This window comes from Macaca fascicularis, chromosome 2 (genome assembly GCF_037993035.2).
Source record: "Macaca fascicularis isolate 582-1 chromosome 2, T2T-MFA8v1.1".
Taxonomy (NCBI): domain Eukaryota; kingdom Metazoa; phylum Chordata; class Mammalia; order Primates; family Cercopithecidae; genus Macaca; species Macaca fascicularis.
In genome coordinates, this window is record NC_088376.1 from 174,791,009 (window position 1) to 174,807,909 (window position 16,901).

The following is a 16,901-nucleotide window of genomic DNA, read 5'->3' on the forward strand; positions in this document are numbered from 1 at the left end:
ATAGACATCTCTTTAGATTAAAATAGAAGTAATCAAATCTATGTCAGGCCCTAGTTACTGCAATCAAATGTGTATATACCATGTGTGGTTTCTCCAGCTCAGTTTCTAGTTCTCAACTATGGAAAAGACCAATCTTGAAAGCTACACTCTTTCTCGTGCCCAATACCCAACCTTAAATCTAGGAAAAGGGATAAGCTTTTTCTAGAGCTTCGCTCTAGAAAAGTTGGAGGGTTTTTGAAGGTAGTATCAAGAATCCAGCTCATTTCATCCGTAATTTTGGCACAGGCTGATTTACCAGGATGCTCTTCTCACTTGAATCTCTATGTTCTCCTTCTTATATCTGGGTAAATAATACCTAATGCTTGATATTACACGATGTTTTCAAAATGTTAGCCATCACTTTAAATATTTCACTGTGCACTAAATAAGTAAGCATTAAACATAGGTCCAAATTTAGTTGGCATATTTACATGTGTCTTTAATTATTATTTGTCAAGTTGTGCCAGTACTTGGGATTACTCAAGAGGCAGGTTAGACAAAGGCCATCCCAAGGGGCTTAACAAAATGATTACAGGCTTATTAGAAAACACAGAAAGACAAGCTTCCCAGGCGTTGTTCTCTACAACTTGCAAATCACACTGCTGAAAAAAGACCATAAGTTTGTTATGAGTAGAACAATTTCTAATACCTAAGTACCTATGCTACATACAGACACATACCCCTATTTACACTTGGTAAAGTGAGAAACAACAGATTTCTGTAAATGTTCTTAATTCTGTATTTCTTTAAAACAACATGGAGGGTCTATAAGTTATAACCCTCTACTAGATTTATAGTGCATTTTGGTGAAGGGTAAAAGCTTATGCAAAAAATAGTATTTTTGTGTAGGAATATCTGCATACATTTGCCAAAACTTCATTTGTGCTAAAGATGATGACTGAATATGTCTTTTAAATGTTGTATTAAAAATTTTCTGTTCAAGGAATTTATACACATAGAGTAAAATATAGTATAGCAAGTACTCACATCTTCCCCAAATCCAATTCTCAATGGTCTCTCAAGCTTTCAAATCAGCCTTGAGATGCACCAGAAGGGCATCCAGTTCTATAAGTGCTGAGATGAGAAATCAAATCCATAATCATAACAAACAAGCAAATTTATTCTCACTGCCAATGTGGATGTGGGATGCAGTTCAGTTTCAGTGATTAATGACTTGTGAGAATCAGAATTCAGATCATTATACTATGAACATTTCTCTTGATAATCCAAATGAATTACTCTGACTTGCCAAGAAATTTCAAAAAAATTAACAATTAAACCAGCTGACTTTTTCCAATAAGAGGGGAACAATATGTCATTAACCTCTACAGAATATGATGGATGAAAATAACACAAACATATTAACAGATATTTTTGATGAATTTTGAATTCTTTGGGTATTTTTCCCCTGAAGGTAATATGTAAAATGTATAATTGCTTTTTATTCATGTAAGACTTATTTTTCCTATAAATATCAAAACTGGGACTAACATAACATCTTTTATTAATTTAGCCTAAAATTTCTCTCTGGAAAAATATTTTTTCTCTGATCTAGATAAATATAAACGGTATAAGAATACAAATTTGAGGAGTCATGAGGAGGAGAAAGAAAGAAAGTGCTAATTTTTAAAAAGTAGGGCTATGTCAAAAGGACACAGGCATCAACTTCAAACAGCCCGTAATGACCAAAGCTAGAAATTTTAAGCAGCAAAATAAATTATAATATTGGATTATAACCCAAAGAATAAAAAAATCCATGTAATATAAATAATCCACTAATGTGCATAAATGGTTGAATGCATACCTTTTTTTCCATACCAAATAATTTCAAATAATATATATACACATACTACCTGCCTCCAAGAGGTGGGGCAGCTTAATTCCCCTCCCCTTGAGTGTGGGCTGGATTTAGTCATTTAGTTCTAACAACCAGAGATTGGGGGAAAAAATAGTAATTTTATAATGGAAAACCCTGACAGACATTACTTTAACCATGTGATTGATATTAACATTATCAGTAAGTCATGTTGTTATTATGTATCCCTACACATGATAATGGCACTACACCTGTGTAGTACTCTGCCACAAAACCCACAACCGCAGTCTAATAATGAGAAAAAGATAAGACAAAGCCAAATTGAAGACAGTCTGCAAATTACCTGACCATTATACCTCAAAACTGTTAAGGTCACAAAAAAAAAAAAACGAAAAAGGAGAAACTTGCAGTTTGGAGAAGACTAAGAAGACCTAACTGGTACCAAAGCTATCTTAAGGAAAAAGAACAAAACTGGAGGAATCACATAACCTGATTTGAAATTATGCTACAGAGCTATAATAGTCAAAACAGTGTGGTACTTGCATAAAAACAGACACATAGACCAGTGTAACACAATAGAAAACCCAGAAACAAATCTACACATGTACAATAAATTCATTTTCAACAAAGGTACCAAGAACAGTCACTGGGGAAAAGATAGTCTCTTCAATATATGGGGCTTGCAAAACTGGATATCCATATGCAGAAGACTGAAAGTAGAACCCTATCTCTTGCCATATACAATAATCAAATAAAAGTGGATTAAAGACTTAAATCTAAGACCTCAAACCATGAAATGACTACAAGAAACACTGGGGAAAATCTCCAGGACATTGGTCTGGGGAAAAATTTCTTGAGTAATACCCCACAAGCACAGGCAACCAAAGCAAAAATGGACAAATGGGATCACATCAAGTTAAAAAGCTTCTGCATAGCAAAGGAAACAATCAACAAAGTGAAGAGACAACCCACAGAATGGGAGAAAATATTTACAAACTACCACTCTGACAAGGGATTCATCACCAGACTATATAAGGAGCTCAAACAACTCTATAGGAAAAAAATCTAATAATCCAATTTTTAAAAATGGGCAAAAGATTTGAATAGACCTATCTCAGAAGATGTACAAATGGCAAACAGGCATATGAAAAGGTGCTCAACATCACTGATCAGAGAAATGCAAATCAAAACTATAATGAGATATCATCTCACCCCCGTTAAAATGGCTTCTATCCAAAAGACAGGCAATAACAAATGCTGGCAAGGTTGTGAAGAAAAGGGAACTCTCATACCTTGTTGGTGGGAATCTAAATTAGTACACCACTATGAAGAAAAGTTTGGAGGTTCCTAAAAAAAATAAAAATTGAACTACTGTATGATCCAGCAATCCCACTGCTGGGTATATACCCAAGAGAAAGGAAATCAGTATATCAAAGAGATATTTGCACTCCTATGTTTGTTACAGCACTGTTTATAATAGCTAAGATTTGGAAGCAACATAAGTGTCCATCAACAGATAAATGGATAAAAGAAAATGTGGTACATATACACAGTGGAGTACTATTCAGCCCATAAAAAAGAATGAGATCCAATTAGTTGCAATGACACGGATGGAGCTGGAGATTCTTATGTTAAGTGAAATAAGGCAGGCACAGAAAGACAAACATCATATGTTCTCACTCATTTGTGGGATCTAAAAATCAAAACCATTAAACTCATGGGTCTAGAGAGTAGAAGGGTTGTTATCAGAGGCTGGGAAGGGTAGTGGTGGTTGTGGGGAAGGTGGGGATGGTTAATGGGTACAAAAAATAGTTAGAAAGAATAAATAAGACCTATTATGTGATAGCACAACAGAGTGACTATAGTCAATAACATTAATTGTAAATTTTAAAATTATTTAGAGAGTGTAATTGAATTATTTGTAATTCAAAGGACAAATGCTTAATAGGATGGATACCCCATTCTCCGTGATGTGCTTATTTTACACTGCATGCATGTATTAAAACATTTCATGTATCTCATACATATATATATATATATATATACCTGTTATGCACCCACAAAAATTAAAATTGAAAATAAAAAAATAAAAGACCTAACTACTAAATGCATTGTGGTATTCTGGATTGGATCCTGAAATAGAAAAAGGAAGTTACTGGAAAAACTGGTGACCTTCAAATAGAATCTGTAGTTTAGCTAGTAATATTGTACCATGCTAATTTCTTAAGTTTTGACAGATGAACCATGTATATAAGATGTTAACATAGGGGAAGCTGGGCAAAAGTTAACAAGAACTCTTTTTTTGTTTTTGAGACAGTTTTGCTCGTATTGCCCAGGCTGAAGTGCAGTGCCACGATCTTGGCTGACTGCAACCTCCGCCTTCTGGTTTCAAGTGATTCTCCTCCCTCAGCCTCCTGAGTAGCTGGGATTACAGGTGCCTGCCACCATGCCTGGCTAATTTTTGTATTTTTAGTAGAGATGGGGTTTCACCATGTTGGTCAGGCTGGTCTTGAACTCCTGACCTCATGATCCACCTGCCTCGGCCTCCCAAAGTACTAGGATTACAGGTGGGAGCCACCACGCGCAGCCAACAAGAACTCTTATAATACCTTCACAACTTTTCTGTAACTCTAAAATTATTCTAAAATAAAAATGGTTTATTACTCAGAACCAAATGAAAAAGCACAATGTATGCAAAGAGGTAGAATACAATAAAAGCAGTCTTAAGGAGAATTTAGTCAAGCATTTGTATTAAAAAGGAATAAAGGTAAGCATATATTAAATAAGTATAAAATCTAAGTTAGAAAAATTTTTTTAAAAAGGGTCGGGCAGATCACCTGAGGTCAGGAGTTCAAGACCAGCCTGGCCAATGTGGTGAAACCCTGTCTTTACTAAAAACACAAAAGTTAGCAAGGCATGGTGGTAGGTGCCTATAATCCCAGATACTTGGGAGGCTGAGGCAGGAGAATTGCTTGAACCTGGGAGGTGGAGGTTATAGTGAGCCGAGATCATGCCATTGCACTCTCGCCGGGGTGACAGAGGAAGACTCTGTCAAAAAAAAAAAAAAAAAAGAAAAATTCAAAAAAGTAGCAGGAAAATATAATAGTGGAAATAAAATAGAAAAAATATATGTATATACAATGGAAAACGTTAAAGTCAAAAATTGATTAACAAGACTACAAATTGACAATAGACAAACTTCTGGTAAAATTAAGTGAGAAAATGTAGTATGATAAAAAAGTTGGCATAACTACAGATAAAGCAGAAATGTGAAAAGATAATATTATCAGCAACATTCTGCCAGTGGATTTAAAAACAGTTTTCTAAGAATCTTTCCTTAACTGAGATAAACACAAAATAGAAATCTTAAAGAGTCCTGTAATTATTAAAGAAATTGGACAGCGGTTTAAAACCCTCACACACACACACACACAGGGGGAGAGAGGGAGAGCTCGAGCAGGTCCGGATGGTTTTCCAGACACATTCTACCAAACTTCAAGGACAGTATTATTTAAACCCAGACAAAGACTGTATGAGGACAGAAGATAATCTATTTCACTCAGGAAAAGAGATATGAAAATCTGGACAAAATGTCGTAAACTACATCTAACCATATTAAAACAGATAATGTATTATGACTGCTAATCATGTCCTCCAAGAAGCAGACACCAAGATGGGACACGATGTTCAAGGGATAGTAGTGAGGAAAATTCCTGTGAAGGATAAAGGGGGAAAGCAGAACTTTCCAACTGAGATGTTAAAGGAGAGAGGAAGGGCGGAAATGGAGTGAAAGGAACATCAGGCTTGCCGCAGTTCTAAGAAAGTTTTGTCAGATGACTGGCGAGCCCTGGCACCAAAGCCATCCGTTAGAGAAGTCCCTTGTTAGCCTTGCCACTGTGCTCAATCACTGAGGGAATAATCGGTGGCGCATCGGCTGAGACAGTCATGGCCATGACACAAAGGTGGCGATGACCAGAGAGCAGCACCTAGAGCTGCAATGGCCCACACTGCCCGCAGCAGGAGATGTGAGCCCACATTTTCAGGGCTGCCACAGTGACCAAGTTGGATTTTCTCCAGGAATCCAAAGAATATTTAGCATTAGAAGATTTATAAATGTGATTTATCACATGTATCAGACCGAAGTCTTGTGTGCCTCAGATTCCCTTGGCTCAAATGTGTCACTGACCTTAACTGTCACTGTGAGGCTCTGTTGAGTCATTTGCCCTGAGAGTACCAAGCCTTCCTCCTTGGCCACCACCCAGAGCTGAGCCAACCAGGCACATACCTGGAGTGTCTGGTCCCTCCTGATACTTCTGGAATGGAATGGAACTCTATACAGCAGGGCATGGGACTTGGCACCCTGAGCTGCTATTAAAGGGACTAGATGATGACATTGGGATATATGGAGCTGTTTATTTCCTGTGAGGTAAATTTTAACCAGCAGGAGGGACTAGATCTGGGCAGATGAATCCCCCATCTTCTTTCCTCCCGTGGAGGACTGTGAGGCACAGTTTTCTATATTCTCATTCAGAAAAGTCCTTCACACTGATGAATGCTAGCTATGACCAAGAGAATTGCTGGGTGTCTGTCTGACTACTCGTGAAGCAGTAGCCAGCATGGTAATCTGTCCCTTTACAAAGCTGCCCATCTTCCCTTGCCTTGCTTCCGTTTTCCTTCTCTCTCACAGCCCTGAGTTTTTACCTCTCAAATAAAGCATAAGCATTTTAATCCTTGCTTCAGGCTCTGTTTTCTAGAAAACCCACGCTAAAAGCATATAAAGCAGATTAGAGTTGAAAAACCAATCTTCTGAATACATGCAGAAAAAAATAGATAATGTACAAAGTTATTGTAAATTCCTCATTTTGGAAATTTACTCATCATCATTGATGAGTAAAAGGCTTTAATGTGACAAAGAATATGTCTGAAAACGCTATAAAAACAGAATCTTCACTGGGGAAACATTAGAAATAGTCCCTTTAAAATCAATTATAAGGCAAGGATGCAAAATCAACCAGTAATCCTACTCAGGCAGCAAATATGACAACATATTGTAGCAATCATGAATAGTTTACTAATGTGACTATTTATACAGCTGTAGGCAGGGTTAAGTGAAACTAACAAGAATGATGCTGTACCCTCAAGACTAGCAACATGGACAAGTACCCTATCATCCTGGGCTGAAGGAACAATTTACCAAATCTAGAGAGATCAGGGATCTGCAGAACAGGCTGTTAGTAGGGAGGTGAGGCCCACTCTCAGACACAGTAAATCTGTGGTGTGTTGCTGAAGCCCTGAAAGCTCTAATATATTTGTAACAGATTGACTAGTTGTTCTTCAAAATTTCATATCCACCTAGAACCTCAGAATGGGAGATTATTTGAAAATAGGCTCTTTGTAGATGCAATTAAGGTAAAGACTGAGATGAAATCATACTGGGTTAGGCTGTGTTCTAAGTCTTATGAGAGGTAGGAAAAGACACATAGATGGCGGCAGAGACTGAAATTATATTGATACAAGGCAAGGAACACCAGGAGTCGCCAGAAGCTGGCAGAGGCAAGGAAGGATTCTCCCCTAGAATCTTCAGAAGTGTGGGTCTGCCAACACCTTGATTTTGGACTTCTAGCCTTCAGAACTATGGGAGGATGTGTTTTTCTTAATTTAAGCCACCATATTTGTGGTAGTTTGTTAAAGGAGCCTGAGGAAACTAATACAATGCCTAAATTTGGAGAGAAATCTTTCTTCTTTCTTTCTTGATTGGGGAGTAGTAGGAAACAAATGGGAACATCAACAATGGCATTGATCACGACAATGGGAGCATAGCTTATACAATGATACATTGAACAGGGAGAAGTCACTCAAAACCCCAGTGCATTCCCCTTTAGAACACTACACACGTGTATACACACCCCCAACTAAATGCTGCAAACACTGGAATGTGATATTCAGTAGGTCCAAAAATGAAAGTCAGTTCGATTATCTAACAAAAAGTTTATTTCCACCTCTGCCAATAACTCAGCCTAAGCAAATGAGAGAACAAAACATACCCAGCCATCAGAGTCACCTGCTGTGAGGTGGTGGCAATGGTGGTTGCAATAATGGATTATAGGTCTCACACAAAATGAGAAAAAAAAATCAAGAGCCCATCGCACACCTACTGTGTCAGAACTGGTTTGATTACCTAGCTACTGACTGAGCAAAATAAAAAAACGACGTGCTACATAATATACACTATAGTCCAAAAGAGGTGGGGTACAGGAATGGCATGCAAATGACCAAAAAATAAAATAAAGCCCAACCTGGAATAAAACAGTTCAAAGAGCAGAAAGAAAACCTTCACTTATATTAGGTCTATACCCTCTAGAAAACATATACACAATAATTATATGTTTTATATTAGAAATTAATGCCCAGGATATGTACACAACAAAACAAGCACTCAAAAACAAGCTAAACAAAATAATAGGATGAGAAGAGGATTGTAGACATGAGGAAACAAAATACGGACTAAAATTTCTAGAGATAACTAATAAGAACGTAGAGCTAGCAAAGTACAGAAGTGATATCACTGAAAGCCAAAGTAGAGGAAGATTTGTGATATCTTGATGAATTCAGCTTAAAGAGATGAATGCACTAGATGAAGTTGAGCTATAGAACATAAATTGAATGCAATTAGATGAGGTTACATTATAGCACATCAATGACACAGTATTAGGATAATTGATATTGGTCCCTAAAGTCAAGAACTTATCAAATCAAGGAGTTGATACACAAATAAAATATAAGAAAACTTTTCTAAAATGAAGACAGGATTGAATCTGTTGATCTAAAGTTTCCATAGTCTAGGAAAAGTTGATACAGAAAACTCAGAACCAAGACATAACTGAATTAAGCAGTTGAATGCCAAATAAGGGGAAGAAATATTTTACTTTTTTGCCTAAACAAGCAACAAAGAGGTGGGACATGGGTGGAGAAGAAAAAGAAGATGCTTTGACTTCCCCACAAAAGACAGCAGAGCATACTGATTCCAGGATTTTTTTTATTTGCTGTTAGTGTGTGCTGTTTTCAAGGAGAGAGCCAGCCCAGAACAGAAAAGGCAGCACCAGGAGGCTTTTCTAGTAAATGCCCTCAAGGGACTTCTTTTCTCCTCTCCCTTCCTACCTCTTCCCCCTTGACTTCAGAACTGTATTGCATAATCTCTCCCGTGAGTTAGGCCTCCAACAATAAAACTAGGAAAAGGCTCACTGCAACCTCCACCTCCCGGGTTCAAGCAATTCCCCTGCCTCAGCCTCCTGAGTAGCTGGAAGGAGAGTAAAGTAGCGTTTGCTAAAGCCCATGTAGCAAGGAAATACTAAGGAAGTGTTTCCAACTTGAATTGGGGAAAACAAAATGAAACTGAAAACTAATTCAAAAAAGTCAATTACTTGACTTGAAGACAGCTGAATGTCTTGGATTGTCAGAATCAAGGAATCCCCACATGGAATTTGAACCAATCAAAGTGCAATTAGCAAGGGAAAATGTTGAGAGAGATGTTAGTCAATAAAATATCTGTCTCAGCATACTGTCAGGAGAATAAGGGGTAGGAGGTTGAACCCTGGATGGTAAAATATTCACAGGTTCCAGTAATTATGGTTTCCAGGCATTATGCTATTTCAGACCTCTTATCGAATGACTAACCCTCCTACTACAACAAAACAGAAAATGAAATCAGATATTTTCTCTTTCAAACTCATTTATATACCATGTCAAAGTCAGACTGTTTAATCTTCATGTTAATATTTATTTCCCTACTACAAAAATCAGATCTATGTAACTCACAAGTGTAACTTCTTGTATGAATTAGATGGTGAATATAAATAGCAACACAGAAATCAAATCTAGATTGTTACTTGTCTTATTTCCTAAACTATTGCACATCTCAACTTTCTTATAAAATGAGAATACCAACCCAATACCTCAGCTCAGTTATGTGGATTACCTTTTATATTGTACAGGCAGCACACAAACCACTGAGCTCACAGGCAATAGTTGGTAAATGCAAGTCACTCAGATGAAACCAACTTAGAAGCAGGAGAGAAACAATAGAAGAGTCAAGGTAGCGAGCAGGAAGAAGTGAAAACTAAAATGTGCTGCTTGGTTCCGAGAAGAAAGGAGGAGGCAAGATAACCTTGAGGCTGCTTGAGTTGAGGGAGAAAGGAGTAGAATCCTTATGAGAAAAGATTACAAGAATATGCCAAACAGATTGAAACTACCGTGGGCCACCCTCAAATTCCAAAAGGGAAAGAGAAACAAGGTAGTCTCTCAAATTAGCCTAGGGGAGAAAACAGGAATATAAGAGACAAGGACAATTGAAATAATTGGGGGTAGGGGAGGAAAATTGTGGTGGTGAAAAAAATAAGGGGTAAGAATTGAATAGGAGTTACCTTAACAAAAAAGACTGCAAGAAGGTAATTCTAGAAGAAAGCAAATGCCTCAAAAACAACAAATGTGTTTGGAATCCTCAGAAAAGTAAATAAAAGCGGGAAAATAGAACCTATACATACTTAGTATTCAGTCATCTGTTTCTGCAGTCATGTCTCTGGAATTCACAGGGAAGACAAAAGAACAGTAAAAAGAAGAGGTAAAAAGCTTTTCAAAGACAGCTTGCAGAACTATGTCAGAGCATGCAACACTAAAAGCACAAGAATGAACAAGAATTAGAAATGTAATCTACAAAGCACACTTAGGATATAATGTTGTTTTGCATATAAAATAAAAAGCTAAATTCAATGGGGAAAATTGGTTTGGAGGGCCTCGGTCTCCTCACACTCAAATTTTAAGGAGACTAACTCCAAGATCAGAAGACATAAATTAGAAGAGATATTTGTGCATGTATAATTCCTTCCTTTCCAGTGTGAAAGGAAATTCTCTCATTTCATTGTACTGCTATGAAATATTTCAGCTGTGTTAGAAGCTAAACGTAAATATTTGATGTCATTAGTCATTTTTGATTACTCTCAATTCCAAGATTAAAGCACATTTAGATAAATATGACAGCATTATTAAAATAAAGTGTTTGGGAATTTAGATTTCTGTTACAAGCAATAAGAGCAATATCCTGGAACAAAGGAAATCTTCTGAGAAATATAACTGAGGCTTCTGGGAGCCTCTGGCCAGGTCTACCCAGGACATACATCACCAGGCCTCACGTCTCTGCTTTGCCTCCTGCGGGTTTACCTTATACACAACCTCGCTTCCCTCGTGGTAACGAAGTGGCTGTAGATGTTTCAGCCTGACATCACACACCACTAAACTCAGATGAAAAGAACTGGAGCTTCACCAGCACTTCTCGTTAAGGAGAGAAGCTTATTTCCTGGAAGCCCCAGCAAACCATGTTTTTCCTATTATTGACTCACCTGGTTTATATTCCTAACCTACCCATCACTCTGGCTTTCCCTACCACTAATTGGTTTCTTCTAAGAGCACTATTTTAATAAATCACTTACACCTGAGTCTTTGACGCATCAACTCCTTGTGGTGAAATCCTTTCTATGAAACAAAGGTATGCAGTGAAACACCGTGGCAGGTTGCCCTTGAATTCCCTGGGCTGTTTCTTCCCACCCTGCCTCCTGTCTCTGCAAAAGCTGGTACTTCATGCTGTGAACAGGACGCTTGCTTACACATCTTCTCACGCTTGCTTACTCATCTTCTCACACACTGTCTCTCCCAGGTTCTGTGATGCTTCCCCTCGACCCACCCAGCCTTCCCCTTCTATTGGTCCTTTCAAACCTCTTCCCTGTGGACTCTGAAAACGTCATTACCCAATAAACTGCCCGTTACCCACAGCCTGCTCAGATTCCTGCTGCTTTCCCGCCGCAGTGGGAATTCAATTCCCCCAAAGAACCATTTCCCCATCTCTTTTTTCTGAAGAAGAGTTGCTCATTTTACCATCTTCTCGCCACACTGGAATCTGAAAATAAAGCTGGCAATCTCTTCATCCAACTGTGCTCTTTCCAAGCCATTGCTTCTGTATCTTTAGGGATTCTGTATCTCACTGTGAGAATCGAAGTTTATTCTAAAGTGACCCTTGCTCCTACACGAAAGGGTACCTAGGGAGTGTCAACGGTATTTAAGCTGGATGGGGCATATATGGTTGGGTTAGAATATTATTTGTACCTTTATGGGTCTGAAATATTTAAGAAATGCTTATCACTTGGGTCATCTGAGCTTTTCTATGCCCCTTCCTCCTCTCTTATCTACTAAATTCTTACCAGCAAATCTAAAACTCTAGGAAGAAAAAGTCAAGAACTCCAAAACTAGTTACTTCTACTCCACTCAGTCTAGCATTTCCATGGATTCCTGCACTTATCACCCAGAAATTTCTGTTCCACCGCTGAACCTGCAAACTCAGAACATACTATCCCGATGGAATTCTTCATAATCTGACTACTCCTCTCCTTTCTCTCCTCCCACCACACTAACAAGATTTCTAAGCTCTGACTCCACCAATTTCACCCTTTTCACTTATTATCTATAGTAAATATGTAGTATATTTATATAACATATTTATATATTTATGCATTATAATAGTTATATGATTTTATATATATATATTTTTTTCTGGGTCTTTTACAAAAGTGACTTAACTTTTTGAGCCTTTTTAAAAAAATTAAGTTTATTTTCCTTGTTGCCAAGTTGATATAACTACAGAGCTACTAGCTTTGCATGAATGTAATTAGATTAGGAATATAATTTATCAATTTGTAAATAGATATATTATCAAAGTCAGTCATAGTAACATTAATTTTGTGTAACTGACAGGACATTCTAGTGATTGCAGTTAAGGAATATAGAGTATGGGACAGAAAGAAAAGGCAAAAGCTTTTTACCTTCAGAAGGTGTTCTCAGTGATGCCTCTAATCTAGGTTAAATTAGATAGAAAGGATCTCATTTTTCAAAGGTGGTGTCTAGGACAGACCTGGATAGCCCTGGAGAAGACATCCCACCTGAAACAGAAGTATTAAAGCAAGGAAGCTACAAATGTACATTTGCCTGTCTCTGATTTGTATCTTAATCTCTTATCACTTGGGAATTAGTGGTTTGAACTCTAAATGGTAAGGAGCAATGTGCAATGTCAGAGTGTAATATTCCAAGATCAAGGACTAAGGAAAAACAAGCCCCCATTCCTTACTCAATTTTAAAATGAGCCTCTAAGGGGACATTTAACAGTTTTTACAGAGAGAAAAAAATTCTGAATCTGCAGTTATAAGAAGCTGCACCTGCTAACTGCATTTTAGTCTCCAACAGAAAAAGATGCAATACAGTACATTATCTCCGAGACCTGCTGGAAATGAATATCCAGAGAAAAGCGAGCTTCTAAGGGTGAAGCCTATGCTGAAGAAAGAGAAATATGCATTTTACTGAAGATGATGCAGTAAAAGAGGCCTGCAAATACATACTGGGAACTTTAGTTGGGGATAAATTAGAAGGATCTTGAACACATAAACACCACAACTGAATATCAAGGAAAGGTGTGTACATTTTATAAAGATAGTATTGTGTTAGAAAGGAGAACCTAAAGTTATAGTAAGCCAGAATAGCAGGATTTTTCTGGTGGCATATGTTTATAGCCCCAATTAAATGGAATGAACTTGGATCCTCATTTTCTTTTCTATGAGAGTCAGGTCAGAGTCCTAGGGAGGGAATACCTAGTAGCTAGTCTCATCTGACAGAAGAATAAGGAGGAAGGAATTTGTCTTGAGTAGGCAATTGCTCTTCCCAGAAATTAAGTCAGGAAGCAACTGGCTCTCAGAGAGTTCCTGGGTGGCTGCTATGTAGACGCTTGGAAAAGGGGTATTCATTCCTACTAGGCAGGGGAAAAGTTTGCGTGCCTGCAGTCAGAAGTCAGTTAGACATTCAAAGCCTCAAAGAGGATGCTGGTTATGTAACTCAGAACAAACTCTCTACTCCTAGGCAAGCCTCTGGGAATTTAGAGTTGACATGACAACCTCAGGAGGAAAAACACCTTGTTTAGTGCCTTACTACGTGACCTACACCGGTTACTGACCAGAGCAAGAAGGAGCCACCCAGGATCACTGGTTAATGATCAAAATATTCAGGTATGGTCTATCTTAAGCACCTGGAGGAAAACTCAACACAGGAATTGATTTCTTTCTCAGCTCAGGCCAACTGATAGAACATGCTGGTGGGCCACACACCAAAAGTAGGCAAAGCCTTCATTCACAGATTTATTTAAGAGCCACCAAACTTTCAGGCTACTCAATATGATTATATAGGAAATTATTTGACTTTTACATCTATATTCTGAAATAATATTTATTAAACACTTTCTACATACCAGGCACTTTGCTAAAGACTTTGATAAATTTCATTTAATCTTCACAGCAATCCTAGTCTACCCCCATTTTACAGATTAGGAAACTGGCTCTGAGAAAAATATACAACTGGTTAAAATGATGAAGCAGGTAAACGCACCAAGGATTACTTGACTCTAGAGACTATGATCTTGACCACTACACGTTATTACATCTTTTGATTAAAATATGCTTATAAATGGGATACGACACCACTTTACCATTCTGGACAGAAATTATTTCCTCCAAGTTTCTAGGAAATAGGGAAGTTCAAGTTTGTTTTGTCAGGTACCAGTAACGCAAAAAACCCTAAATTACCTGTTCATACTTTTTTCTATTGTCCAAAGTCCCAAACAATAGCAACCCAGTGAGAATTGAATCTTAACTTTTTGACTCTTGTTTTAGGCATTGAAAATGACATAAACTTAATGATTCTCCCTTGAGACAGTGGAAATAACTAAGAGACTTCTAAGTTTCTTGTATTAGAATTCAAAGATCACAATTCTTCTGCTAGATAACCACTACTACGGTCCTTTTGTTTCCACCACAGAATGGAAAGCAGTGCATCTTGGAGCAGCTAATAAGCCTCTGTAGTGTAATTAGATGAACAATTACAAGTAAGAATATACCCTCAGAGATTTGTTTAAAGTTCTCAGATAATTTTCTAAACAAACATTGCTCATGCCTCCTTCACTGTCTTACCAGAATGTTAGGCATTTGCCTCATTTTTGTTAAGTTCTTTTATTTGAAATATATCAATATGTCCCTTCAAGACAACCTTTTACTAAGTATTTGTTTGTTCATATGCACAATACATAGTATATGCACTAAGTCAATTTAAAAGATCAGTCACTAATTTTTTCCTAACAGGAAAATAAAAACCACCCATATTTGATTTATTCATGCCCACTTTTAAGTTCTAGGTAAAAACAACTTAGAAAGAAATCCTTACCTTACTTAGAAATTCACACCGTCTAGTCAAATGCTAAGTAGTCCATAAGAACAAACATTGAATTCAGCTATGAATTTCTCAGAGAGTAAAGTCTAAGGTACGTTTGATTAGTTACCTATAACAGACCAAGGAAATCACGTCATCACCAAGGACTCCCTCCTTCAAACTAAGCCCCACCCAGATCTGAGTCAGTACAGATGTGAAAAGTCCAGGAATTAAAAGATGCAGTTTCAGATACTATATTGAAACAGCTAAGCATCGAGCTGTAGGAGCAGTGGACTCCGGTTTCCATGCTATGGTGTCAGCTTCACCATCAACATGATGCAGGCAACCTCCTGAGTTGGGACTGCCTGTGACCTGTCTAGCTTGCTGCAGAGTTGTAAAGAAAGTTGTGTAACTGGTTGCAGTGGGTGCTGATAGTTCTGTGAGAAAGAACCACAACCCTACACAAAGTTCATCTGCACCTACAATTCCCATTACAGTTCTGGTTGCTGGAACACCCAAGCTTAAACTCAGCTTCAGAGAAATAAAGACCTCTCTGAATTCCACATGGAAGCTTAGGTGGTGCCCAGCCTCTATGCTGTCATATCACTTAATCTTGCTCTCCCTCAGTGTCACATGCATGTCACATGGCATGCATGCACATACAACAGATGCTAGGAGTCATGTTTTACTCACTGTTGTATCCCAAACAACTACCACTTACTTACTAGCACATAGTAGCTGGTCAGTATCTGTTGAGTGCATGGCAGCAAAAGTTACAAAGTGAACAAAAAAGTACCTTAGGAGCACAATGAACAGGACCCTTCTGTCTGGAACAAAGGATGCCATCCAAGCCTTGGCATAGCACACAAATCCCCTGATCATATAATCATAGAGCCCTGTCTAGCTTTAGAGCCTTTGGGCATTACTCACCACATCAACGTTAACCTCCTGCCACACATGGACACTCAGGGGAGAGGGCAAGGTACATTTGGGGAACTCTTTCCCTCCTGTTTCCTACATCTTCCCCATCTCTTCCTTGACTTCTTCCTTCTCCACTCAGAGTCATCCATAGTGAGCCTTCAGCTGCCCACTGGAAACTGGGTTGAAAGCCCCAGGGCTCTTCCTAGAATTCCCAAAGTCACCCATGCCAACTTTTATCATTAATAAGATCTCTTATGAAATGAAATCAAAATCAAACTGGGACTTAAAAGATGCAGGCAATCCCTGCTTTCACCTCTGAATCTCCACGGTCATGTAGTTAATGGTACATCACACCACTGTAATATTAGTTTAGGGAAATAGCAGAGCTCCTAAAGCGTACACATAGGGAGAGCAGACTCTCCTGGAATTTGAAAATAGAAGAATTACATATTTTTTGAAGATTTTTGAAGTTTTAGGAAGAAATGCCGTGTGCCTGCAAAGATGCTTGTTATGCAGAGATTGTTCAAATTGAAGGCAAAAATAGAATCATGGTTTTAAATAATATCAATGGCTGAGAAAGGAAAGAGCAACTTCTCTGCAATTTATGTCACAGAGAAAGTGACTATAACGTGTATGCCATTGTTGAAGACTAGATCAACAGTTTTAGGTTACAAAGCCTTTCCCTTGCAACATATTCGTCATTTCAGGAAGGAGTACCTGAAAGGAAGTAGGATTCACCATTAGGACCCTATATTAGGGGAACCTGTAGGGCCACTGCTTGCATTACTCACCACATCAACGTTAACCTCCTGCCACACATGGACACTCAGGGGAGAGG

The 16,901-nt window shown here is 38.1% G+C and overlaps 1 protein-coding gene across 3 annotated transcripts in view; it reads right to left on the reverse strand.

The window, feature by feature from the left end:
• HHLA2 (HHLA2 member of B7 family) overlaps positions 1-16,901 on the reverse strand; it is a 184,299-nt gene that overhangs the window by 60,385 nt on the left and 107,013 nt on the right. The window contains exon 1 of one of the 3 annotated variants that reach the window (XM_065539228.2): positions 16,073-16,136. The exons of 1 other annotated variant lie outside the window; for it this stretch is intronic. The gene's annotated coding sequence lies outside the window, so the exon portion shown is untranslated. Of the gene's footprint in view, positions 1-15,157; positions 15,251-16,072; positions 16,137-16,901 lie in introns of those variants that run through there. One more of the 3 variants, XM_005548228.5, reaches the window with a different exon arrangement.